Source organism: Ovis aries, chromosome 9, assembly GCF_016772045.2.
Source record: "Ovis aries strain OAR_USU_Benz2616 breed Rambouillet chromosome 9, ARS-UI_Ramb_v3.0, whole genome shotgun sequence".
Classification (NCBI taxonomy): domain Eukaryota; kingdom Metazoa; phylum Chordata; class Mammalia; order Artiodactyla; family Bovidae; genus Ovis; species Ovis aries.
In genome coordinates this window covers 27,237,574-27,252,979 of record NC_056062.1, presented here as the reverse complement: position 1 = coordinate 27,252,979, position 15,406 = coordinate 27,237,574, and the positions used below count along the sequence as shown (strand labels likewise).

The window sequence follows — 15,406 nt, the reverse complement described above, 5'->3', positions numbered from 1 at the left end:
CTCTACTACCCTATGCAGAAGAGAAACTCTTAGACTTTCAAGGATAATCACACATTTCAAGCAAATCAGGACAAAACAAATGAAAATGAACAATATAGCCCTTCTTTTCCTTTTTCATCCAGGGCATAGCTTTTTCAAAGACTGTTTTCTTCTCACCATACAAATACTACCCATTTGCAAACAGAGAAAACAACACTGAACTGTGCTACCCTACTCCCCACTACACTAGCCAATCTTTTTGACATTCAGGACATATATTCTTCCAGTACTGCTTTCTATTATAATATATATGCATTTTTATAGAAATAGATGTTAATAAAGGTTTTAACTTAAAATGCTTTTGAGAATGAAGAGGGTACAGGTACTTTGAGTGGGCAAGCTTTGGATACTCCATGGAGCAGAAAACTACTTAGAACAGATACTACACTTGATCTTAGCCAAAAGGCTGAGAAGTAAAGCAGAAAACTCCTTAGAACAAAGATCTTTCAGGCTATAGAGTAATTTCTCCATTTCCCCCTACCTTTAGTGACCCTTGTTTAACTCTGTGTGTGTGTGTTTAATTTCAATGTCAAGTGTTCCAGTTTCATCAGGGTCATTAAAATATTTAATTCACATGAGTGTTGATAAAATGATGTGCATTATTAAAAGGGCTTTGCAGTTCACGCAACAGAAGAACCATTCTTTTCTGCCCTGGTACTAATGAGATGGGGCTGGTGGAGGTGTCTTGATCATATCACCTGTTAGAACAATGACTCCATCTGCAGTGTCTGTGGAGATCCACAGAGAAAAGCCTCTGTGGTAACCAGTTAAGAGTTTATTGCAACAATTGCTTTTACCTCCTTAAGAAACCCCTCTTGCTAGAGAACACATCCCTGAGGAACTGTAATGGGAAATTTCATGACATGGGATTTCCATGACATGGGACTTCCAAGGATGATCATTATTATTACCATCATCCTCATTTTAGTGACTGTAAAATCTTGAACAAAACTAGTAGCTTCACCAAAATCTTCACCAAAACTAGTAGCTTTATGTACATTCTATCATAAGAATTCCCAGTGGTTGCTTTTAAAACTATATTCTTTGGTACCAGTTCTATGTTTTCTAAATTTTTTGTTTGTTTTTCTCATGGAATTCAGTTGCTTAGATCTTAACTAGGTGATTTTAAATAAAAATGTTGAAATATATATATATATAAAAATTCTGGACAACTGCTTCAGCCATGAGAGGGGAGTCTGAGTATGTCAGGCTCAATTCCTGCTCCCCAACCCGCAAATTAAAGTTCCACATTTATTTCATGTTATCACAAGGTAAGAAGTTTCTCTAGTTTCACCTACCTGTTTTCCAAAACCACCCCACTCCTTTGGTTAGCCAGTGTGTATGTGCTCAGTCGCTCGGTCATGCCCGACTCATTGGGGCCTCATGGACATTAGCCTGCCAGGCTCCTCTACCCATGGAATTTTCCAGGCAAGAACACTGGAGTGGGTTGCCTACTCCGTTACTACTCTACACTACTCCATTACCTGGATTTCCTGCTCCAGGTGATCTTCCCGACCCAAGAATCTAACTCACATCTCTTGCATCTCCTGCTTTGGCAGGCTGATTCTTTACCACTAGCGCTACCTGGGAAGCCCCACATACAGTAAATTAGAAAAAAGGAAGGGGGACTTTTGTACACAATTCAAACTATAGAAGAGAAATGAAAACTGTTTTAGCTTGATAATATTGATATCAAATATCATGGGGAGGAAATCCTGTAAGTGTTCTTTTGCCTTATGGATGTTTGACTCTGCAAAGGAATTCTCTTCACTTTTCTTCTCTACCTACATATAACTCAAACCCTTTCAGCTACAGTCAAGTGGGAAAAAAACCTAATGAAACGGAAAGACTTGTGAGACCAGAAGAATAAGTAATGTGGTAGAGCACCTAGGAGTAGGGGAAGATGGAGAAAGGAATTTGGGAGTCAGGGGCATAGCTGAGGAGGAAGGAGGAGTTGAAGGGAGGAGGGACTCAGAGCAGATTCAACTTGGGTCATGCCAGTTATAGCTAAAGGCTCTTGATGCTCTCAGGAGCTGGCAGTCTGGGTATTATTAGAACAGAATAGAGAATCATTTCCAATTCTTCACTAATTCCTAGGCTCTGTGGGTTATAATAGTCAAAATAAGCCTGAAAAAAGGGCAAGACCACATGGGTGCTAGATTCAGACTCTTAGAGACTGAATCTCTTGTGAGATTTTAGGCCAATTAACTTCCCCATTTCTCAGTTTTCTCATCTCTTAGTTGAAGATAAATATGCTACATACATTAGCAGCCCCCCATGCATGCAGTTATGTTCCAAGATCCCCAGGGTATGCTTGAAACTTTAGATAGTATGAAGTCCTATATATACACCATGTTTTTCCTATACATACATACCTGTGAACTAATTTATAGATGAGGCACAGTCATAGAGTAGCCAAATTGCCAGCACGACTATTGCATTTGGAGGCCATTGTTAAGCAAAATAAGGGTTACCTGAACATAAGCACTGCAATGCTGAGACAGTTGGTCTGATAACCCAAACAGCTGCTAAGTGATGAACAAGCAGGTAGTGGATGCAGTGTGGATATGCTGGACCAAGAGATAATTCATATCCCAGGTGGGACAGTGAGACAGCTTGAGATTCCATCGCATTACTCAGGAAGGCATGTGATTTAAAACTTACACATTGCTTATTTATGAAATGTTTTATCTAATATTTTTGGACCATGGTTGATCTTAGGTATGTGAAACCATGGCAGGTGAAACTGCAGCTAAGGTAGGCAGGGTGTGCGGGATGCTGCTGTGTTCTTAAGGTGAGGAAAGGCGTAAGCAAAATAAAACATGCGAGGTGCTTACATTGGCACTTAGAGGTCAGCAAATTTTCTTTGTAAAGGGCCAAATAGTAACTATTCTTGGTTTTGCAGGACGCTGACTCTGTCACAATGACTCAACCCCACTCTTACAGCGGGAAAAGCAGTCACAGGTGATAGGTAAACAAATGTTTGTGGCTACGTTACAATAAAATTTTCTTTACAAAAACAGGTGCAAAGCTGGATTTGGCTTGCAGCTGTAGTTTAGGGACTCATAGCTTTCTAGATGTATTGGAAATGATTCACAAGTATTATCTTTTATTATTATTATTATTAACTGATCACCAAGTATTTCCAGATTTTTTTGTTTGATGATTAGCCAATTATAAAATTATAATTATACTATTATATATATACATAATAGTATAATTATAATTTATATATATATAAGTTTATATATAATTTTATATATATATATAATATATAAATTTACAGAGTGGCTCAGTAGTAAAGAATCTGCCTGCAGTGCAGGAGACACAGGTTATATCCCTGGGTTGGGAAGATCCCTTGGAGAAGGAAATGGCAACCCACTCCAGTAGTCTTGCTTGGGAAACCCCATGGACAGAGAGGCCTGGCCAGCTACAGTTCATGCAGTCATAAAAGAGTCAGACAAATCTTCGTGACTAAACAATAATAACAACAATAAACAAAGTCAAAATAAAGAGATTACATTATATTGAGCTTCCCCATAGATGTATTTTTATAAACAAGTCCTACTTTAAAATATTTTAAAAATGAATCAACTAGACTTGGAAAAGCTTCCTTCTTCTGCCACAAATGCTTATAATCTCAAATGCTCACAACTCCTTTCCATGAAGGTTCAAGTTTCAAGACTGTGTTGTAGGATGTAGGCTTTTGCACAGTTTTACATGGGTGAGAGCCAACTTTTAACAAGACTGGTTCCCCTCAACAGTATCCCTACTGCCATCACTGTTACTACCATCCAGAAAATTCTCATTTCTCAAAGAAAGCACCCAAGTTTCAGGAGCCAGTTCTGCCAACATCTTGGCATCTTTCCAGTGGGCCCATCTGTCTGCATTGCTCAATCAAGACCTAACAGCTCAGAGCATATGGCTGGGACTTCTTGTCTTAGAGAGTTGAAGCTGACAAATACTTGAGAACACACAGTTGGTGTGGGACATATATTGGCTCAAAGAAACTTGGTCTATTTGCAGTCCTGAGGTTAATAGGGAAATTACCTGAAGTCCTTGTAAAAGAAGAAGAACCTTCCCATTTTCACAGAGTAGATGGAAATGATGACATATTCTAGTTCCAGTTCCAGTTCAGTCGCTCAGTCGTGTTTGACTCTTTGCGACCCCAGGAATCGCAGCACGCCAGGTCTCCCTGTCCATCACCAACTCCCGGAGTTTACTCAGACTCATGTCCATTGAGTCGGTGATGCCATCCAGCCATCTCATCCTGTCATCCCCTTCTCCTTCTGCCCCCAATCCCTCCCAGCATCAGACTCTTTTCCAATGAGTCAACTCTTCACATGAGGTGGCCAAAGTATTGGAGTTTCAGCTTTAACATCAGTCCTTCCAAAGAAATCCCAGGGCTGATCTTCTTTAGGATGAACTGGTTGGATCTCCTTGCAGTCCAAGGGACTCTCAAGAGTCTTCTCCAACACCACAATTCAAAAGCGTCAATTCTTCAGTGCTCAGCTTTCTTCACAGGCCAACTCTCACATCCATACATGACCACTGGATAAACCATAGCCTTGACTAGACGGACCTTAGTAGGCAAAGTAATGTCTCTGTTTTTTAATATGCTGTCTAGGTTGGTCATAACTTTCCTTTCCAGGAGTAAGCGTCTTTTAATTTTATGGCTGCAATCACCATCTGCAGTGATTTTGGAGCCCCCAAAAATAAAGTCTGACACTGTTTCCCCATCTATTTCCCATGAAGTGATGGGACCAGATGCCATGATCTTCGTTTTCTGAATGTTGAGCTTTAAGCCAACTTTTTGACTCTCCTCTTTCACTTTCATCAAGAGGGTCTTTAGTTCCTCTTCACTTTCTGCCATAAGGGTGGTATCATCTGCATATCTGAAGTTATTGATATTTCTCCTGGCAATCTTGATTCCACCTTGTGCTTCTTTCAGCCCAGCATTTCTCATGATGTACTCTGCATATAAGTTAAATAAGCAGGGTGACAATATACAGCCTTGATGTACTCCTTTTCCTATTTGAAATCAGTCTGTTGTTCCATGTCCAGTTCTAACTGTTGCTTCCTGACCCGCATATAGGTTTCTCAAGAGGCAGGTCAGGTGGTCTGGTATTCCCATCTCTTTCAGAATTTTCCACAGTTTCTTGTGATCCACACAGTCAAAGGCTTTGGCATAGTCAATAAAGCCGAAATAGATATATTAGTATTATACTGTTCCAGCTATACAAATGTAGAGGCTCAGAAAGTTTGAAGGACACACCCTAACTGAACTTGGGATAACATGACAGAAATTGAACTAGCCCCAACCATGCTCTTTACATTTACTTAATCAGACTGTTTCATCTTCCAACTTCTTCAAGTAAGTAGAATTTTTCTATATGTTGGAATATTAAGTCTTCTGTGAAAAGAAGGTGTTGCAAGAATAAATCTGGGCAAAAACATAGCTAGACAAAATATATTGGAAAAACCTTGGGGATGGGAGCAGGGTAGGCAAATAGTTGATATTTCAGCATGTAAATGTAAACAATAGGACCTATTTTTATCAAGTTGTCAGGCTGTATACAATCCTGGTCCTTTTAAGAACTACTTATCCTTGAGAATAAATCAATAAACAAGACAATCATCGTCCCTGTTTTCATGCAGCTTATGGTCTACTGTGAGATTATGGAATCAGTTAGGGCCCTAGAATGGAAGCAGTAGCAACATCAAAGGGTTGATGGAGAAGTTTAATGATGAGTTACTGAGTTATGAGCAAGGGTAAAGGGAAGGAATAGAGAAGCACCTTAGGGCTGAAAATGCTAGGGAGCTGATACATCCTCTAGGGTAGAAGAGGCAAGAGAAGGTCAGAGATGGAAAAACCACTACAAAACAGAGAGGGAGTAGGTGTGGGAAATGAATTTTCCTGTTGTCAGAACTGTTGCCTATGGCCCCCCAATGGCAGGACCCCACTGGTAACCAGAGAGGAAAGGAATGTGGGTGATACAATCTGTAAAGTTTAGCTTCCTCAAACACAGAGTATGGCTGACAAGGGTAGAGAACAGTTTTTTTGGGTGTTTTTTGGAGGGCATGATGAGGTGGGATGTTGAAAATAAAGAAAACCCCACTTACTTACGGTATGTTCTTAAAGTCCAATACTCACGAAGGAGACATAGTAAACTCTTGATTCAGGTTTATTTAATGGAAAATGGTAACATGGAAATAAACGGGTTTGGGAGCCCAAGCATGATCTAGAATCCCATCCCTGTCATTCTGTAGCTGTGAGATATTGGACAATTTCCTTAAACTCTGTTTTAATTTCTGTAAGATGGAAATAATAATGCCTTCTTCACAGGGTCTTCATAAAAAATAAAATGAAGTATTTTTAAAGCGTTTGGTGCATAGGAAACTTTGAAATAGTATTGTGTTCTTTCCTTCCTTCTTCTATACTATTACATCCTTATTACTGTAATAATTCCAGGAATTTATAGCCCAGCAAGCATAAGATTCAGTGTTGGACATAACTGGCAAATATTCTAACAAACTTAAAAGTGTTGAAAACAATCACTCAAAACAATAGCAAAAGTAAAATAATGCTGGTCTTAAAAGAGATAAGAAAACCAACCTAAAGATTACAGTCATCTAAAATTCCAATCCTTAAAATAGCTTTTTGATTTTTACGTCAGAGCATTTTGGACAATCGTTTAAAAATGTTGTAAAAGTTACCATCCCTAGAGTGATAAATGTGCTTCTAATCTCTCCTTACCCTGCTTTTCTCCTGCAGAGTTATTTGTCCAAAACCAGAATTGATTATACCACATTTCTCTCTTAAACATAGCTCCCATGTGTATACAGTACAAAGTTTAAACTCCTTGGTGAGACATCCAAAGATTTTCCCAATCAACCTCCAAAATATATCTCTAATCCAATCTCCCAGCACTCCATATGCTATAGATCAGCTTCTCTGAATGACTCATGCTTTGTAATACATTTTCATATCTGAGTTCCTTATTGTTTTCTCTCTCCTTACTGCCCTTCTTGGCAGGTGAAATCCTGTTAATCCTTTAGATCTTAGCCTCAGTGTTGCTTCTTTGGAAAATAGGTCATTCCTACTCCTTTGTTCCCATAGTGCTTTTGTTATAACGCTTAATGCTTCCTGTGTTATAATTAGCTGTATGTCTCTCTCCCTAGCCAATTCAATGTACAGAGCCTATATGTACCAGGTATAGTGAGCAGTTTTTAACTGTAGAAATACAGTTAAAGTAAGGAGGAATTCATTAAGGTGGGCTTCCTGAGAAAGGTCATGACGTGAATGTTAGATTTGTAAGGTGGGGAGTATATGTACTTTAATGAAGGAGAACTGAACTTAGTTGGCACACCAAGGCCAGTGCTTTGAGAGTGACAGAGAGCAAAGATGTTTTCATGGAAGAGCAAGTGAGCAGGGTACAACTGAGGGAGAGGCAGCAGAAGTTAATGGAAGCAAGAATGACTGACCTTCAGTCCTTCACCTTCCCCATGCAGTCTTCCCTGGCCACTTCTGCCCTAGGCACTGGCCCTACTTTGGCTCAGTTCTATAGCTCAATCTTCAGCATTTGTTTGGCCTATCTAGCTGATTGTTAAGAACTTTGCCTTTCTTCCCCGCTGAATTATAGACATCCTGTATCGTGAAGCCACATCTCATTATCTTCAGCTTGTGTGTACACGTCCGTGAGTTGTTGTTGAATGAAATGATGAAAGACCTTAATTTCCTAATCCATGGATTGGACAATAGAGAGGCTCTGCCCAGCTGGTCTTCCTTTTCTTCCTCCTCTTGCACACACACACACACACACACACACACACACACAAAGTTAAAAAAACCTTTTTATCTTATATTCATCAAGTGCCTGTTGTATGCCAGTCCCCTTTGAGGTACTAGGGCTATAACAGAGATGAAGAAAGACAAAGTTCTTGACTGGATCAAGCTTATCCTGCCCTGAAGGAGACACAAACAATGAGTAAACAGGTATAAAATAATATGTTTCAAGACTTAGTAAGCGCTGTGAAGAAAAGTTGAGTTGGATAATGATGGGGTTACAATGTGGGGATAGAATGGGAGCTATGATCTGAGACGCACATACTATAAGAAATGAAGTTACATTAAGATGGTGCAGTTAAAATATGCCAAAACTTTCTCAACCAATTTTTGAACCTGTTTATAAGCACACTTAACAAGTCCTTCTAAGGAGCATAATTAATGGAACATAATTTTTCAGATTCACGAAGCATAATTTTTCTTCATAGTCCTGCAGTATCCATTACCAATTATTTCATGAGTTTCTGGACTTTTTCTTTCATAGTTTATTAAATTACCCACTGACATCTGAAATGAGATTTGATTAGTGTTAACTTCCACCTTATTTTCTCCATAGACACACTGAGAATTAAAATTTTGTTTGCTCATTCATATCTGTTCTTCCTTCCTTTATAAAATCTCAGTGTAATATTTTCGGCTATCTACAAATTTGATGAATGTTATTGAGAAGCAGGAGAATGGGAACTGTCACATATTAGCTCCAGGATATACGGTCATTGTATTCCTCTCAGATTATTCAAAAGACATCTGTTGAATATCTTTCATGGGTCAGCTACTATTTCACTTAATACATTAGTGAAAGTGAAGTCGCTCAGTTGTGTCCGACTCTTTGCTACCTCATGAACTATATAGCTCACCAGGCTCCTCCATCCATGGAATTTTCTAGGCAAGAGTACTGGAATGGGGTTACCATTTCCTTCTCCAGGGGACCTTCCCGACCCGGGGATCGAACCCGGGTCTCCCTCATTGCAGGCAGATGCTTTTACCATCTGAGCCACCAGGGAATCCCAACATTAGTGAATAAACACTCAAACTTCCCTTCTTTCATGGAACTTACATTCTTCAAGGGGAAACAGGCAATAAACATAAGACATATATAAATTGTAAGGTACACATAAAACATGATGAATGCCATGAAAAAAAATATTGAGCCATGTATAAAGGAATTGGCTGGGGTTGCTTGTGCTTAAAGCACTTTAGCACTTTACACTTGACATAGAAAAGACTGTGCAATGAGAGATCCCTTGTATATTCAAGAGATGCTTGGTATTTTGTTCAAGGGGTACCTGAAGTAAAAGAAAGAGTTGTAAACTATAAGGAAAGACAGACAACAGGAACCAGATCCTAAGGGGCCATCAAGGCCATTGTAAGGCCATTGGCTTCTATTCATAGCAGCTATATTTCTCACAGAACACAGTCTTTATCAATTTGCTTTCAATTCTAGTTTGAAAAGTCTAAAGTAAACAGGGCTAATGAGCTCCATGATTGAAGTTATTTTCCACTTTGGATCTGACAATGTGTTTTTATGTACATTCATTTACTTAGTTCCCCCAGATCCTTAGGTTAATAATTCCAGTTTTCAAATGAGGAAGCTGAGATTTGGAGATGTAAAGTGACTGCTGCCTTGCTATCCTGCTTAGGTGTGGAGAATCAATATGCAACTCATATCCAGGAACATTTTATTGGAACAATGTCTATCACTCTCACTGTTACCTTTATATAACCAGTTACATTCTTCTCTTCCTGGGACTACCTCATCTGCCATTGAACTGATGGACTTCTTTCCACTCTATCTGGTCAATCTGACTGCTGCTGCTACGTTGCTTCAGTCATGGCTGACTCCATGCAACCCCGTAGACGGCAGCCCACCAGGCTCCTCTGACCCTGGGATTCTCCAGGCAAGGACACTGGAGTGGGTTGCCATTTCCTTCTCCAGTGCGTGAAAGTGAAAAGAGAAAGCGAAGTCGCTCAGTCATGTCGGACTCTTCGCGACCCCATGGGCTGCAGCCTACCAGGTTCCTTCATCCGTGGGATTTTCCAGGCAAGATTTTCCAGCAGGAGTGGGATGCCATTGCCTTCTCTGGGTCAATCTGACTAGGTCATCCCTATTTCAATGAGCTCATAATTGTTGGTGTGGTCTGCAAGACAGTGAATGGGTGTGCTTCTGTCTTTTTCTCCAGGTTAGTCCCACAGCCCCATCTCTTCTGTTTGGGCTAGTCACATTCACTTTTGTTCATCCTTGATCCTGCTGCACATGATGTTCTCTCTGCATGGAAAAAAATTCTTCTCTTATTTCTCTAATTATTCCTATTTTTCATATCTGAGCTCAATACTGTCCTCATGCTACATTTTTTTTAACATACCTGGGATCTCAAAAACCTTTGTTCAATGAAAGAGGCTCTAGAGTTTCAATTAAAAAATTGATAAATGAATGGATACATAGCTGAGTGAACATCTGGAGAGAGTTAAAGCCCACGTTATTTCCACAACACCCACTATTCTCACGTAGTAATTATTTTATGCAAGTCTGTGATTAGTATGGAAGAGTAAGTTGGAAGGAACCTTTGCTCAACAATAAGGACAGAGCGGTGCACAGTTAAGCGGTTAACACATCATTTATTTTTATGACAAATATGTGATTTTATGTATTCAACATATATTTGCTGATTTTTTTTTCATGAAGGTAAAGTTGCAATTATGTTCTCATCCACAAAAAAAAACTTGCATTTTTTGTAGGCAATTTACAGCTTGCATTGTATTTTCATTTATTCTAGCTCATTGAAATCTTATAAGGACCCTATAATGTGGTTGTTAATACAACCTGTCATTTGGTTTAACTAACATTTTATCTCTGCACCAGTGACTCAGACAGAACTCAAAAAGTCACTTGTAATTTTGTTGAGGTAAGATCTTGAAAGTCATGTTTAAGCCATTTAACTAGTCAGTAAGCAATGGCAGCCCACTCCAGTACTCTTGCCTGGAAAATCCCATGGACGGAGGAGCCTGGTGGGCTGCAGTCCATGGGGTCACTAAGAGTCAGAAATGACTGAGCGACTTCACTTTCACTTTTCACTTTCATGCATTGGAGAAAGAAATGGCAACCCACTCCAGTATTCTTGCCTGGAGAATCCCAGGGATGGGGGAGCCTGGTGGGCTGTCTTTTATGGGGTCGCACAGAGTCAGACACGACTGAAGCGACTTAGCAGCAGCAGCAGCAAGCTTGACTAGCCATTTAAGATACTCAAACCATTATAGCTTTGTTTTTCTTTGCAAAAAGGAAATTTAAGCAAAATGGTAGTGTGTACATGAAGAGAAAATGGAAACATCTAAGAAAACAGTGGTTTTTGGCTGGAAGCAAGTGACAGGCTATGGTGACACTGCCCAAAGCAATGATTAAAAAACAGTTTTTTTCTGTCTTTTCACCATCTTAGAACAGTGTCAATGTCAAAAGAATATAATCAATGTTAAAAAAAATGTCAATGTTATACTAAATTTTCTGAGAAAGATGTAAACTTAATATTTCTTTTTGTCTTTCATCAAATTCTATTACATATTCCACCAATTCTACACCTCATATTTGAGTCCTTCTCTGACTGGGCTTCTGCTCAGCCCAGAGATCTTATTCCTGGTTCTTTCTCTTTCCATTTTTCTGGGCTTGGAATTCCAGCTCAGAAATTCCATATTCTTGAAAATCCAGAATTTGAGATTATAAGGCTATCAAGCACTTAGCAACTTGGAAAGCAAGAGAAGTTAAGATACTTTATGAGCTCATCTAGAAATTTCCTTTAATGGGGGGAGAGGGCTAAGCTGTATCATTCTCATAATGATTTTGTCCCATTGTCCACGAATTGTGTTGTATAGAAAAGGGAATATTTTCTTGGTGGATACTAAGTATTTGCAAAGAATAGTCCCCAGTGTACAATAAAAGACACCGATACTTGGAAAAAATGTGTAAATATGACACTGCTTTCCTTTAATGTTAATTATGACTTCATAATATCCTCATAAAAAGGTAGAAAAGAAATCACCTTGACTCACCTAGTTATTTTATACTTGCTTTGGACCTTGAACTTGCTCAAGACTCAGTTACTGCTTCTATATGTTTTTCCCATTTTGCATACAATCTCTCTTAAGGTACCCAAGCCTAACTTGGTTTTTATCTTTGCTGCTACTAGATCAACAATGTCAATTCATCATGGATGTTCCACCTGTATGACTCAAAAGGAACAATGATACATGTTCATGATTGAAAGCCAGTAGAACAGCTTTTGTAAAGCTGGAGTTCAAATTTAGTCCTAAGCACTTGCCAGAACAGCCTGGTACATTATTTCATGAACTCTTAGACAAAAGAAAATTGTGAGGCTAGTTATTTTGATCTTTGGGGTTTTTTTCTGCCTTTCCTTTCATCACCTACTTGTGTATCTAATTATTTTATCTCTCTCTCCTTGATTAAACTCAAACTTCAGCCATTTGCAGAGCATAGCCTCTCTTACTTCATCCCAAACTATGCCATTTGTTGTGAGATTTGTCTCTTTGACTCAAGGTTCTTCTACGCTCTTCTCACATAGGTCTGGGAAGACAGCACTGAGTGTGGATTTTGGAGTCAGGTAGCCCTGAGTTTGATATACAGCTCTATTGTGTGCTGTTTTTGAGGAATAAACCGAAGTCTATGTTCATCAGGTAATAGATGTTCAAGTCCATCATGTAATAAATGTCTGGTTTATTTTACTTACCCCTTAAGACCACCTGATCCTTATTACTTCAAAGTTATTTCATATGCTGATCTGTACCAGGTGTTAATTTATTCACATAGCTTAACACTATCAACATTTTAACTGAACATATCTAGGAAGTCACAACACAGAAAACTCCAGAGTTCTCCAACAGACCATTCTACAACTACGATGGAAATATTCTCTATTTGCCCAGTTCAGTGGAACAGCCACTGACTGCGTGGGAATGTTGAGAAATTGACATGTGGCTAATACAATTGAGAAACTGAATTTTTACTTTAATTATGACGCTATTTAAAATTTAAATCTAAATAATTACAATGGCTAGGGCTACTGAACAGGATAGCAGTCTTAAATACAATTTCAGACATTATGAAAGGTCCATGAGATAAATATTTATTTTAATGGACAGCTTTCCAGCACGCTTCAACTACTGGAAATCATATCCGCTCTGCCTATTCCTCAGCTGCATGACCAAAAACTCCAAGGTTGTGTATGTTTAGGTATACATAAGGTTATTACTGCTATTGAATTTTTAAATATATCTTTATTATTTTCCAATTATCTGGATAGTTCTTTATTTTCTTTTGTTCAAGAAATATGCCAAATAAATCCAGGAGAGAAGCCAGTTTGGAGTTATCATTAACTTCATTTAGCATTTGTCTCCTCAGCCCTGACTATTGCTTCTTTTGCCATATAAATGGATGTTCATTCCTTTAATTCTCTTGGGGTAGGTTTAATTCACTGTTGATGGTCTGATCTCAGCGCTTTATTAAGTCAGAATCCTGCAGTTTAGAAATTTTCCCTAGTGGAACATTTGCTTTGAATAAGGCATGTATCTCCTATATTTCTTCTACTTGGATGGGGCATCATTTAATATACTACTGTTTAGAATTTACTCAGAGATGTTCAAATAAACACTGAAATAAAATAAGTTAACTTTTATTTAACTTTGTGTATGCACATTTTATCAGGGTCATACATGATATGCCTTATGATAGTGAGTTCTTCATCACTTAAATTATTTAAGCAAAAGTATGAGCTCAGGTTTTAGGTATTCTAAAGGTAGGGATTTTAATTCTAAGTTCTTGGCACTTAAATGAGTTTGATGTTGTAATAACAGAATATCTGGAAGCTTCCCTTAATAAACTTTGTTCAGTAAAGCCTCTCCTACTGTGATGTTTCTGATTTCACTCCTGATTTCTTTCTCTCTTTATATCTCTGCTTCATTTTCCTGGATTTCTTTCAAGAAGCCACCTCCTTCTGTCAATAGCATAAGTGGTTGGTCCCCGAGAGTCCTCTCCTTAGCCTTCTTTCCATATCAATCTCTATATTTTCTTTGTGAGATTGCATCTACCATCATGGTCTACCTGCAACACAACACAGATGTGCCCCTAAGCCAAGGACCTGGTAAAACTGTCTCCTCCTGGATGTCCCACAAGGGACACATATGACACATTAAAATTCAGTTCATCATCTTCAAACTACCCGAAATATCTATTTTTCCCACATTTTCTATTTAGGTGACTGCTGTAAACATGTAACCAGTTACCTGGACTCAGAGTCTGGGAGTCATTCTTGGCTTTTCTTTCTCTTATCTTCCTCCCAACTGGATGGTTACCAAATTCTGCTCCTTCTACCACCATTCATTAATTTATTCACTTGGCAAACATTTATTCTGTGCATGCTATGAGCCACGTAATTTTCTAGACACCGAGTGGAGAGGTGAACTAGACAAGTCCAATCCCTGCCCAAGTGAAGCTTATAGCACATTAGGGAGAGATACAATGAAAATTAAACAGAAAATCACATAAATAAAGTAATTTGTAACCTACATGGGCTAGAATTGACCGAGCCTCTCATGAATCTTGTTCCTAGAAATCTTGTCAAAAATGGCCCTGAATTCTTTTTTGCACATAAAAAGAATACAGACCACCAATACTTTGGAATTCTCTTCAGATAGATGACTACTTGTCTATACAAATTACTTGGAGCTTGCTTCATTTGTGCACTGAAGAGGCTCTTTTTGAAGACTCATTTTACTTGTAGAATTCATTCAGCCTAACCTCCAACTCCATACAAGTTTCCCTTTTACAAAGGGATGCCATGATTTTGAGCCATCAAGCACTCATTGGACAAGCTCGCACCCTCACTGAGGCAGCCTACTGTATTTTCTAATAATTTTGCATGCTGGAAAATCCTCCCTGAAACTCCTATCACTGCTGTTGTTCTGGAGTTAAATCACACCTCTTCGTCTTGTGACTGCATCTGAGATACTAGAAGATAATTAACTGAAGACTCTAGTCTCCAAATCAGCTCCTCTCAACTCTTTCACATGATCATCACATAAATGGCACAATCTTCAGATCTTACACTGGCCAGATCCTAGAGGCACTCTAATTCATACATTCCCATATTAAAATGTGTTATCCAGAACTGAACACAGAGTTTCAGGTGTGATATGAGTAGTTGTGATCATGGTATTGATTATAATAAAATCATAAATATTACTGTATGTTTCCTATGAGCCGTACTTAGAAGAACTGAACTATCCTATTTGAAACTCACTATAACTTTATAGGGGGTTTCCCAGGTAACTCAGTGGGTAAAGAATCTGCCTGCAATGTGGGAGACACAGAAGATGTGGATTCAGTCTTTCAGGTGGGAAGATCCCCTGGAGGAGGGCATGGCAACCTACTCCAGTATTCTTGCCTGGAGAATCCCATGGACGGAGGAGTCTGGTGGGCTACAGTCCATAGGGTCCAAGCGACTTTTTTTCACCTCTCTA

At 38.9% G+C, this 15,406-nt stretch overlaps 1 non-coding gene across 1 annotated transcript; it reads right to left on the bottom strand.

Annotated features, from left to right (window-relative positions):
- Positions 1-264: 264 nt before the first annotated feature.
- Positions 265-457, bottom strand: LOC114116500 (U2 spliceosomal RNA). The gene has a single exon (XR_003590404.1). It is a non-coding gene; the product is annotated as a U2 spliceosomal RNA (small nuclear RNA).
- Between the last annotated feature and the right edge of the window lie 14,949 nt (positions 458-15,406).